Consider the following 12,971-nt stretch of genomic DNA (forward strand, 5'->3'; position numbering starts at 1 on the left):
ACTTCCTTTTGTTTTTTGTTTGTTTCGCACGTAATTAGAACTGCAAATTGTTCAGTGTTAGTCCATTGAGTATTTTACATTCTTAAAAAATAACCACTGCATTTAATAGCTCATAAAAATTAGTTTATTGCGTAACTTTCAGGCTTTTATGTAACTGAAGCAATTATTTTTGATGTAGGTACAGTTTATATGCAAAAAAGGTAAAATAATCTATATAACTATTGTTCTTATTTTGTACTCAATAGAACATTCTTCGTCATGACCAAAGGCGAGAATTTCTTGTTATCGTTGATAAATGAGAAACTTGTTTATGAATAACAGAAACAGATTTTATAAAAGCTCGATGAAGTATTGAAGTGATATTCGATGTTTTTGTTTTGCAGTTTTGTAATTTTACATTTTTTTTGAGGAAACTGCGTTTACATTCGATATATCTGTATTGCTTTTTATTTTTACTACAACATCCCTCCATTTACGTTACAAATCAACAATTTTAGAATAAAACTTCAATTAAACATTGACAATTTCAATTTTGCTACAACTACTGTTTATTTTTAAGTAATGGACGGGAGGATAACTATGCAGAACAAAAATGTTCCGTAGGTTATGCGACTCTTTCTATATCCTCGCTCATTTTCTAAACTGTTCACCGCTGCCTGTTTCTAGGGGAACATAGTAAGAGACTGATCACATACAGAAATAAGACTATCGAAATGAGGTAACGCTTGATAGGTATGCAACACACCTAACATATACGTAATGCGGTTACGATCTTAACTAACCAAGGCAACTAAGAAAATACCGCAGTCTATGATTTCTTACGACAGTCTATGGCAGTCTACAGTAGTTTTGTAAGTCTAGCAAGTACAGAATAAAACTGGGGAAAAATTTATTGTGCAGCATAACTAAAAGAAGAAGTCGGTTGCTACGACACATCCTGAGGTACGAAGTAATCGTTAGTTTAGTAATGGAGGGGAGAGTTGGAGGTGAAACTGTAGTGGCAGACCAAGGGATGGATGCACCAAGCAGACTGAAATGATGATGATTTTTGTAAATGATGGAGTAGCGTTTATCAGCCAAGTCCTTGGACTGGAGACCACAACAACGACACATCGTTTCCACGTGCACTGAGAACGTTCTGTTACGGTAAATAAACAAACGCACGTTCTCTGAGGACTCGCAACGACCTCTGGCAGGCTACTATTTTTTCGCGAGCAGCCGTGCAGGCAGACATCGTGCGCCTGCGCGCTGCCGCACGCCGCCTCTGCCACCAGGCGTCGCCCAGCCGCGCAGGTCAGTCCGGCGGCTACTCCTGGTGCAGTGCCGGCCCAGCGCTTGGACGAGACGATTCGCGCCGCGCACGCAGCCGCGCCGCTTCGCACGCAGCACACGCATCGATCCGCGCTCCACACTCTCTCAGCCGATTCCCGCAACCCTGCAGGTAGGCCCAACTCTACCACAGTGCATCGGCGTGCTGCCGAGTTTCAAATACTTCGCATAAATAGGCCAAGGGAGCCACTACAGGTTCGATCACACTACTGCCGACAAATCTCTGGAAACAGTAACTGCTGCAATGGTCCGGAGCGAGCTAAACTGCAGTGAGCAAATAAAACTACGAGGGGCGCTAAATAAGTAACACATTTTTTTCTGAAAGCAAGTTCGTTTAATTCCAGAGCCCATTACACCGTATTATTCCCCACTTTACAAACTCCTATTTTTCAGAATAATCTCCGTTCAGTGCGACGCCCTTACACCACCTTACTACACGAGCCTGTATGCCAGCATGGTTCCACTCTACTGGTCGACGTCGGGAACAACGTCTTGCTGCGACCATAACCTCCCAATCATTCACGTACTACTTCCCGTGGAGTGCATCCTTCATTAGACCAAACAGAAGTCGGAAGGTGCGCGATCCGGGCTGTGGGGTGAATGAGGAAGAACAGTCCAACAAAGTTTTGTGAGCTACTCTCGGGAGCGCAGACTTGTATGAGGCCTTGCGTCGTCACGGAGAAGTTCGTTTGCATTTTTGTGGCGACGAACACGCTGAAATCTTTTCTCTAATATCCTGAGGGTAGCACTGCATAAGTCACAGCTGTGTGCGGCCGGTCGGCACGCAGGAGAGATCGGACAGGCCTGCGCGATCTCGTTAAGATCATGACACACGCCTCGCACAACGACTCAGCGTGCTTTTGTTCGCTTCCATGTCTCCATAGACATTCTGCAAGCGTCTACGAATAACTGCGATGCTCCGGTTTTCCGTCAAAAGAAACGCCATGACAACTCTCTGGTTGGAACGCACCTCCGTTACAGATGCCATTTTAAAGGCGACGTGTAGCGCCGCTACCTATCGGAACTCGCTTTATTTGTTCATGAGACCCAGAAAATATTAGATACAGGCTCTCAGGTAGATGCTATTTTTCTTGACTTCCGGAAGGCGTTCGATACAGTTCCGCACTGTCGCCTGATGAACAAAGTAAGAGCCTACGGAATATCAGACCAGCTGTGTGGCTGGATTGAAGAGTTTTTAGCAAACAGAACACAACATGTTGTTATCAATGGAGAGACGTCTACAGACGTTAAAGTAACCTCTGGCGTGCCACAGGGGAGTGTTATGGGACCATTGCTTTTCACAATATATATAATTGACCTAGTAGATAGTGTCGGAAGTTCCATGCGGCTTTTCGCGGATGATGCTGTAGTATACAGAGAAGTTGCAGCATTAGAAAATTGTAGCGAAATGCAGGAAGATCTGCAGCGGATAGGCACTTGGTGCAGGGAGTGGCAACTGACCCTTAACATAGACGAATGTAATGTATTGCGAATACATAGAAAGAAGGATCCTTTATTGTATGATTATATGATAGCGGAACAAACACTGGTAGCAGTTACTTCTGTAAAATATCTGGGAGTATGCGTGCGGAACGATTTGAAGTGGAATGATCATATAAAATTAATTGTTGGTAAGGCGGGTACCAGGTTGAGATTCATTGGGAGAGTGCTTAGAAAATGTAGTCCATCAACAAAGGAGGTGGCTTACAAAACACTCGTTCGACCTATACTTGAGTATTGCTCATCAGTGTGGGATCCGTACCAGATCGGTTTGACGGAGGAGATAGAGAAGATCCAAAGAAGAGCGGCGCGTTTCGTCACAGGGTTATTTGGTAACCGTGATAGCGTTACAGAGATGTTTAATAAACTCAAGTGGCAGACTCTGCAAGAGAGGCGCTCTGCATCGCGGTGTAGCTTGCTCGCCAGGTTTCGAGAGGGTGCGTTTCTGGATGAGGTATCGAATATATTGCTTCCCCCTACTTATACCTCCCGAGAAGATCACGAATGTAAAATTAGAGAGATTAGAGCGCGCACGGAGGCTTTCAGACAGTCGTTCTTCCCGCGAACCATACGCGACTGGAACAGGAAAGGGAGGTAATGACAGTGGCACGTAAAGTGCCCTCCGCCATACACCGTTGGGTGGCTTGCGGAGTATAAATGTAGATGTAGTAGATGTAGAACTTCATAAAACTAAAGGGCGTGAAGTGGGAATATTCAGAGATGTACCACAACGAACTCCGCATTTTTTCAACCGTAATCGATCGAGAAAAATAGTGTTGTATTACTTCTTGAACGCCCCATGTATGTGTAAGAAAAGCATACGACAGGCTGAAATTAGCTGGCAGAATCTCAAGCAAATGTTGTTCATCCGTGAAAGAAGTGGTTTACAAAACACTCGTTCCAAAGATTTTTGAGTATTACTCAGCAGTCTGGAACCCCCACGAAGTTAATTAAAGAGATGGACAAGGCCCAATGAAGAACGGCGCATTTCGCCACTGCAGAGTTTAGTAAGCGCGCTAACTCTTCGGAGATGCTCAACGAATTCCAGAGACAGACGGTACAAGTGAGGACCTGTGCATGACGTAGAAGTTTACTGTCGAAATTTTGGAATCTGATAACATTTTACTTCATCTCAAATATGAGGATCATTCAGTAAATAATGCCCAACATTTCTTCCCCTGAACATATTCATTCTTAAAAGTTAGAATTTGATGAAAATACCAGTCAACATTTCTTTTACACTTGCTATTTTTCAACTTAGTCATCATCACGTTATATGGCCCTGCCGTCAGTGCTGTGTAAGAGTGTGTATTCCCTTTTCGCAAAAGCACTTGTCCCGTGCTAGTAGCCAGATTTTCAATGAGCGAATTATGCTATCGTTATCTTCAATGTATGTCCTCCCTAGAGAATTCACAAGTGGTCCAAACAGGTGGAAGTCCAAGGGCGCCAAGTCTGGGCTAGAGGGCGGGTCAGGCAATAACGTCCTACCCAATTTGGCGATGTGTCCTCGGGTTCTGGGACTTACATGGGGACGTGCACTGTCGCGTTGGAACAAGATTGCTTTTGGATTGTAACACGTCGAAAACGGTTCTTGAGTTACTTCAGAGTCTTCTCACATATGATGCATATATCCAGACTAAAGCGGTGAATGAAAATCTGTACCAAGGCCGGGATTCAAACGAGGATCTCCTATTTCATTCGACGCTGAGGTGCTATTCCAATACATTTGGAGAGCCTGTGCAATGATGTTCGAGCTTAGGATGAATACCTTATCGGCTGAGTCGTGAATGGGAGTTTCGATTGAAGAGGGAGGCGTGCTAGGGTAGTCCGTGCAGTTATGCAAACCCACTGTGCTACAGTGGCGTAGTGGTTCGTGCATCTGCCTCCTGAGCTGGAGATCCGGGTTCGAATGCCGTCCTTGGTGTAATTTTCATTCATCGCTTTAGTGTGCATATATAAATCATAGATGTTTGAGACTTGGAAATGTCTCTGGAACTATATACTTTCATTTGACTTCTCATATATGACGTCATCAGTATCCGAAAAGATAATCATCATGATTTTGCGAGCAGAGGGAGCTGCCCTGAATTTATTTTTTGGTGATTGCGGGTGATGCCAGTCCAGTGACTAAATTTTGTTTCGGCTCAAAGTGAGGCACCCAGGTTTAAACTGCGCCAACATTCCACACGAAAAGGCTTTTCTTTAAATCTTGTGGTTTCCTGTGAGAATTCATACAATCCCTCTTAAATATCCAAGAGTCTCAGTCATTGCGCTCGCGCTTCCAATTCTCGCCGATTGCTAGCTGTGGTGCGCCGGTCTACACGAACAATTGCATGGGATCAATGGTTTTGACAGGACGTACCGAACGTGACAGATCACGGAGCTCAGATTCTGCGCTGCCAACGACGCCTGAAACACAGGGTGGTTGTAATTAAACTTTTGCTAACTGACCTGGTGTAGACGGAAAACTGTCTTCCGAACGGGTAGCCAACTTTATAGGAACGATGTTTAAACCGTGCGCTGCAGGATTTGTGTTGTTGGTAACGTTGCTGTCATAACGTTCCATCAGGTGCCGGTACTCGTACAGGATTCAATCATAAGCATCAGTGTGCATTACAGTTGAAGACAGTCTATATGGACTTGGACGAGGTTATAGGGGCTTTACTCGTAAATATGTTTTATCAAAATAACAGCAACAGTACTGCTGTTCTTCGCGAGTATCGACACGTTAAAGAAATACGGAGAGGTCTCTTTCCGCGCTGGGGATGAAGGATATGATTCGGAAGTTCGATTTAACTGGCGATATGGGAATTGCTACCGGGAGAGGTCGATGGCCAATTGCTCCACAAATTTTTGAAGAAGTTACTGTTGCCACGGCTGGGAATACTGGACGCAATGTGTGATCTTCATCAGTACACGAGTTGTGCCCGTTGTTTCGGGCAGCTGTAGAGAAATCTCTGGTGGGGTGCCAGGCTGCCGTGGATTCATATGGTCATCACATTGAACAACGCTTGTAACCTGGAACGTAAACATAATCAACTGTCACCCTCTTGTATGGAAGTTATAATGTGTTTCTTTCAATGGTTTATTCCTTATTTTTCTACCTCAAGTCCTTACAAATGTTTGAATGTCCTATTATCACTCGTTTCTCATGGAGGAGCTATCAGGTAGCGAAAGTGTGATCATAACCATCCTGTATCCTTAGCCATCTCCCAACACCACTCCTATCAGCTGCGTCATTGCCATACACTGCACTCATATTTTTATGGATGCTCACAACGGTCTCTTCTCCGCAACCAAGAATTCAGTCTTGCGCATAGGCCACTTTAATTTTCACTGCAGCTCTGCAGTTAGTCGGCATTGTTGGAAACTACGCACACGTGCAGAAAAAGCATCAAATTTCCAGAACCTAAAATTATATTTCCTGTATCCCATATATTAACAACTGAAAGACCCGCCAGGGTAGCCGAGAGCGCTAATGCACTGCTTCCTGGACTCGGGTAGGCGCGCCATCCCGGATCGAATCCGCCCGGCGGATTAACGACGAAGGCCGATGTGCCGGCCAGCCTGGATGTGGCTTTTAGGCGGTTTTCCACATCCCGCTAGGTGAATACCGGGCTGGTCCCCAAGTTCCGCCTCATTTACACGGCTCGCAGACATCTGAACATTTTCGCACTATTCCATGGATTACACTTGACGCAGACAGTTGCGTTACACTAATTCCATCCTGAGAGGTATGGGGTGGCGGAAGGAAGGGCATCCGGCCACCCTTTAACCATTAACATGCCAAATCCGATTAACGATGGCTGACCCTGTGTAACTGCGAGACAAGGTTGGTTCAAATGGCTCTGAGCACTATGGGACTTAACATCTATGGACATCAGTCCCCTAGAACTTAGAACTACTTAAACCTAACTAACCTAAGGACATCACACAACACTCAGTCATCACGAGGCAGAGAAACAGGGAAGGGGCAGGGGAACATAGAGATTACAGAAGTACTCTCCATCACCCTGCGTAAAGTAGCTTCAGAGTATACAGTAGATGTTGACGTACATGTAGTTTCGGCGCAACGTTTCAACCTACCAGTAAGTCCGTAGACTAGTGGTTCACAAACTTCTTTAGTTGCTAGCGCCTCTAATATCCCAGAATTTGTTCTGCGGTACCGTAACTATAGGCATTAGTCCGTCTAACACAGGGCCGGCCGCGGTGTCTCAATTTCCACCCTGACCGAGGCTCGGCCTATCTCGGCTTTGCTTGTTCCTTCCCGAAAGTACTTGGTACAGCGTGGCAAACGCGACATTTCATGTAGTATTGCGGTGTGGCGTTATTCGGTCAGAACGACTCTCTTCACTTCGGCAGAACCGTTGTGTCAGTGCTGTTTACCCTTCGCTGTTTGTTCGTAACACGAAGGGCATTCACAGGTCCAGGGGCTGTTTGCAGTCTTGCGGTCTGTTGTCACAAGATTCTAAAAATGATTGGCAATGACAGAAGAGAGAGATGAGAAGTCTATATGTATATATATATAAGCGACGGGTACTCCAGATATGTTATTGTTATGAAAATATATTACAATACCACGCATAAAATTACGATTGACAAACACGATTCATCGTTCTGTACATCAAGTAGCACTTCGCAATAAATTTGCAGGCGTGCACCACGTGAAGAAATTGGTGATATGAATAGTAAAATTTCTGAAGTTGCACTCTCATTTGCACCAGTTTGCGATGGAGTTGAACAAAGAGTATGGAAATTTTATATTTTATTGCAAAGGACATTGCTTAAGTCAAGGGAATGTCCGGACGAAGGAAAAAAGAGTGCTGGAACGAACATTAGGTCATTAGGAATGGATTACAGACCTCGCATTTTAAGTGGATTTGACTGGACGCTGCCCACAGTAAGACACTGCCCACAGTAAGACATTGCAAAACATTGCAAAGTGTGAAATAACTTCTTTCTGATTTGATTGGGGATGCATTTAAAAAGAAAATAGCGTTATAGAAAGGGCTCATTCTGAAAAGACAGTCCAGTTCCCTAAGCTCACTGCCATTAAAGAAAACACAAGATTTGAAGAATTCATTGTAACCTTGAAAACATTACAACGATGGTTTCCGAGTAGTTTTGAGGACACTGCCAATATTACATCTATCTATTTTCGAGCTGTTTTCGAGACCGTCTGCTGTTTCAGTTGAAAGCGACCCTGTGCATATGCAGATGTAACTGGCTGATCTGCAAAGTAATTCTTGTTTGAATGATAAATGCTTCACGCTAAAACAGTCCAGGACATCTACGTTGTTTTTCTCAGGTAGAGTTTCCATGTCTCCATAATGAGGTTGCAAAAGTGCTACAATATTTCAATCGACGTAATTGTGTGTCAGACCTTTTTCCGTTTATGAAACTAAATAAGTCGCGATGACGTGGCAACCTGAGTACGAAAATCTCTGAAATTGTCTGTCTGTCCATATGCCAAAGTGCGCCAATAAGAATTAAATAATGCTGAAGATCTGTTTTATTTGTGATCTATGTTTCTGCGAAATACAAAACCAAGTCGGATGCAGTGCGAGTGCCCTGCCATTTAAATGTGGCGTGCTCACATTTTCTCCCTCTTCCTCCACCTCGTGCTCAGGCAGCGTTGTGTGACAGTGGGGGAAATGTGCACCGAAGCTGCTTGCTATGGTACTCGTTCCAGGGCACAGCTCGCGAAGTGAATTCTTGGCCGCCCTAATCTGATGCAGCTGAAGTATGCAGTTGATACAGTTACATTAGCTTTGAAACGTAATAATAAGTGAAATATATATTTTAATTAACAGACATTTTATTCGACAAATCTGTCTTTAATATTAGTAGTGAAGTCTCAGATTCGGGGTGAGACAGCATAGTGCTATCTCCACATCATGACTCATGATAGTTTTCATACAATAGTTACGTTTCACTACAGCGACCACGAAAAACGCAGCTTTGTACGTACTATACGATGTAGCAAACGGACTTATATTCGTTACGCTTTGCCACTGAGTAGTCCATATTCATCTTTTACTGATATCCAACAATTATGAAGTTCCATGTCCCAGTTTTTGACTTCAGTGTACTGTTGCAACAGAGATCGATAACATTTTCCTCTTCTGTAACAGTAAATTCAGATGAAACTATGGCCGGCTGCTGTGGCCGAGCGGTTCTAGGCGCTTCAGACTGGAACCGCGCGGTCGCTACGGCTGCAGGTTCGAATTCTGCCTCTGGCTTGGATGTGTGTGATGTCCTTCGGTTAGTTTGGTTTAAGTAGTTTTGAGTTATAGGGGACTGATGGCCTCAGATGTTAAGTCACATAGTACTGAGAGCCATTTGAAGATAAAGATAAAACTATGGCTGTGAACAGGCCATGAATCCAAGTGACTTTCTCTATATTAAGTGTTTGAAAGTATGTTTTAAATCAGTCCTATATGTGATCTTAAGAAACAACTGTTATACTCAATGAGAAATCAGTTTGACTGGAGATTTTAAACTGACGTAAGCAGGGAAAATGCCAAAGATAACATGGCTGACGGTGTTCCGGAAGGAAGGCCGTCGACAAAGACTACAGAGTACAATGTCCAGCAGTCGAGAAACTCATTCGAAGGAATTGTAGATTTTCCAAACCTTCATTAATATTTTTCCACAGTAATTCTTTTTTTCTCCTTTGCGTTCTCCACCAGCGGTCCTTAACTGAAAAAGAGCCGTGTATTTCAACAAGTTTGAGCATGATTTATTTTAAGTCCTGAATGGTTAGTTCTTGCCGCGAAAGATTCAACTCATCGAACTTCTCAAAGATATTGCGTAAGTATACTAGATTAACCACGACATCCGCATACGTGAAGTCTTTGACACTCTTGTTTTTCTTCTTCGGAAAGAGAGTACATTTCTTGTGCGACTCTCTAGAAATCTTGAGTGGTAATAGCATAACAAAGGCGTGTATTCGTCACACACATTCTCACACAAAATTTTAATAAACTTACATTCACTGAAGGAGTTTACTTTACGATACAATATTCACCAAATATCCGTTAGTTGGTAATAGCTACACGTCAATAGCCTTACAACGGATCGCGGACGTAAGTCACTAGATTTCTAGTTGACCTCTGTGTATCCACTGGTTTTGCAGCCGGTGTTCGATACTGGAATATTTTTGCGCTGTCCTTAAAGTCCAGCGGAGACTCCTCAGGCCCTGCGACACAACGTTTCGGAAGCACTGCTGTGCAGTCTTAAAGAAGATCGGAGCGTACGAAGTAGCTTCTCTAAAGCGTGGCCGGCTCACATATTTTTTCAGCAATAGAATGCAATCCAGTAGGTTCTCCTGGAGGGAGAGTGTTTATGACAGACACGAAATGAGCTCTCCTGTTCACCGCGTACATAAACATTCTGTCGGATACGGTGAGCAGCAGTCTGAGAATATGCGCAGATCGTGTCGTTGTGCAGAGGAAGTTTTCGTCGTTGAATGGCTGAAGATATAGAATTTAATTTCGTGCGATGAAGGTCAGCTTGCTTTAAACATGGATAACTGTAAGTTAATGCGGATGCGAAGGAAAAACACAGTGTTCGAATACAGTAATAACTGTATTCTACTTGACTCAGTCACGCGGCGAAATGACATCATAATAACGTCGTGTGGTTCAACGACCCGGTGTAAGTCTTTCCAGTGGACGCTCATTGCGACTTGGACTTTCACGACCCCAGTCTACTGTATTATCCAGCCTGGTAAGGGCTACCTACAGTTTAACTTAGAATCCGATCCGCGTGTCGTTCCTGGTGACTACTCAAATGGTTGAAAGGTGAATGATCGGTTAAAGGCAAACTGAAAATTTCTGTCGTTCTACCGGAGTTCGACCCCAAGACCTCTCGGTTTCCTAGCAAGCGCTTAACCACTAAACCACCAGGCCCGACACGATTGGAAATGCAACGAGCGCATGAGGTCAGTTGCAGGGATGGCGAATGGCGACTAATGTGTATGGGTGATTTCTGGTACGACATTACGCATCTACGAAGGTGCGAGCGTACTCAACACTTGTGGGATCCTTCCTCAAATGCTGCTCAATATCTGTGATCCCTAACAGGTTTGATTAAAGGAAGACATCGAAGCAATTCAGAAGTGTGCTGCTAGATTTACTACTACTCGATTCCGTCAGTGTTACGGATATGCTAGGTCAACTTAGAAGGGAATCCTTGGAGGCAAGAAGACAATCTTACTGCGAAAACCTATTGATAAAGATTAGAGAACCAGCGTTTTCGACAGATTGCTAAACGGTTCTGCTGCCTCTAACGTAAGTAAAAATTGATTATGATGATGTTTGGTTTGTGGGGCGTTCAAATACGCAGTCATCAGCGCCCGTACAAAGTCCCAATGTTTTACACAGTCCAATCTAGCCACTGTCACGAATGATGATGATGAAATGATGAAGACAATACAAACATCCACTCCCCGGACAGAGAAAATCCTCAACCCGGACGGGAATCGAACCCGGGACTCCGTGATCCAGAGGCAGCACCGCTGGCTACTAGATCACAAGCTGTGAACGGAAAAAAATAGAGCAGATTAGGGCTAGTACAGAGGCATACAAGCGAATGGGTTTTGCGAGCGGAACTGGAAAGGGATACCCTCCACCAAGCCCCATACAATGGCTTCCGGAGAATGTATGTAGATGAACTTGTATATTCCTCGGACCATCAGCAAAAAGAAACCGTAGCCTGCAGGAAACATTCACTAACCGGGCTGCAACAGTTAGTGATCTTCACATCAATACATGTAATCCGGAACTGAGATGCTTATCATAATACAGAATGAACTTTTGAAGCCCTGTGTCATAGATGTCTGCCGTCCGGGATAGGAACCAATTTGTGAAAACAATCTGGAACTATTTGTCCCTAACAGAATATTGCCGGGACAGGAATTTCTTCAGGTATAATAAAATGAGAAAATCGCTGGGTGACATGTCAGTATTAAAGGATAGGAGGTAAGACAGTTCCCGGAAGAAAATGTATTGAGTATTGAGCCGTGTGTGGGTGAGCGGCGCTACGGATCAGTACACCGCTTGTACTGTGCGCCTCGTACTTGTCATTCTGATCAGGCAGCTGCAGTCTTCACAACCGGAAAATCACTGCGGCCGCTGCTTCACAAGGTCGTTATTGACGAGGAATTAACAGCGACCTCCGGGAAATAGCCTGCACCTAGCTGCTTGCTCCTGGCATGTCGTCCGTGCACTAGGCAGAGCTGCTGTTCATTGCGTTGGGCTATACATTCCGTGTGTTTGGACGCTTTGGTAGAGGACTGTCATTCAAATGTTAGGAGAAGGAGTTGTAGCGGCCAATTGCCTGGAACTGCCAACCACACAACAGGCACAGTTTGCACGTCCTGCACTCGTTACTTCCGGTCACAAACTATGCCACTCCATCTTCTGGCGTTCCAGGAAATTTTCTGGACATTCTTCGTAAATAGACTGTTCAATATCTAGAGAAAACATGTCACGCATAAACTGCGTACTGCATGCGCACACAAGCGTTAAGCTGCAAGGTACGATGGAACGGTCCGATTACAAACAAACTTACACTTTTTTTCAGCATCTGGTTCGTAAATTAATGGTTCAATTTAATTTGGTGATGCTGAATTCACTAGTAAAATCACTTTTTCTCTATCACGTCACCGCTGCTAGATACACAATAGAACCAGAACAGTTCTAGCGAACATTAACAGAACAAGCAGGAAATACATATTTAGAACTTTAGAACTCAGTATTATTTAATATGTTTATATGGACATGCCAACAGGATGTCTAAATTAATTCAAGTTTAATCATCTTGCGTATTCGAAAAATGCGACAACGATGCTCTTTTGTTGTTTTCCGTTTCATTTCACTCCGTAGCAAGACCCCAGCATCAGACGCCCGTCATCGAAGGGTTTCAGTGGCCTTCATTATAGTTCTTCATTGTACGAATGGCCGGCTGCTGTGGCCGAGCGGTTCTAGGCGCTTCAGTCCGGAGCCGCGCTGCTGCTACGGTTGCAGGTTCGAATCCTGCCTCGGGCATGGATGTGTATGATGTCCTTAGGTTAGTTAAGTAATTCTAAATTCTAGGGGACTGATGACCTCAAATGTTAAGTCCCATAGTGCTTGGAG

General features: G+C 44.2%; 1 protein-coding gene across 2 annotated transcripts in view; it reads left to right on the plus strand.

Annotated features, from left to right (window-relative positions):
* The first annotated feature begins 1,309 nt into the window (after nt 1-1,309).
* Nucleotides 1,310-12,971, plus strand: part of LOC124605752 (tubulin polymerization-promoting protein homolog) — a 460,410-nt gene continuing 448,748 nt past the window's right edge. For both annotated transcript variants that reach the window (XM_047137635.1, XM_047137636.1), the window contains exon 1: nt 1,310-1,441. The gene's annotated coding sequence lies outside the window, so the exon portion shown is untranslated. The remainder of the gene's footprint in view (nt 1,442-12,971) is intronic.

The sequence above is a fragment of the Schistocerca americana genome, chromosome 3 (genome assembly GCF_021461395.2).
Source record: "Schistocerca americana isolate TAMUIC-IGC-003095 chromosome 3, iqSchAmer2.1, whole genome shotgun sequence".
NCBI lineage: Eukaryota > Metazoa > Arthropoda > Insecta > Orthoptera > Acrididae > Schistocerca > Schistocerca americana.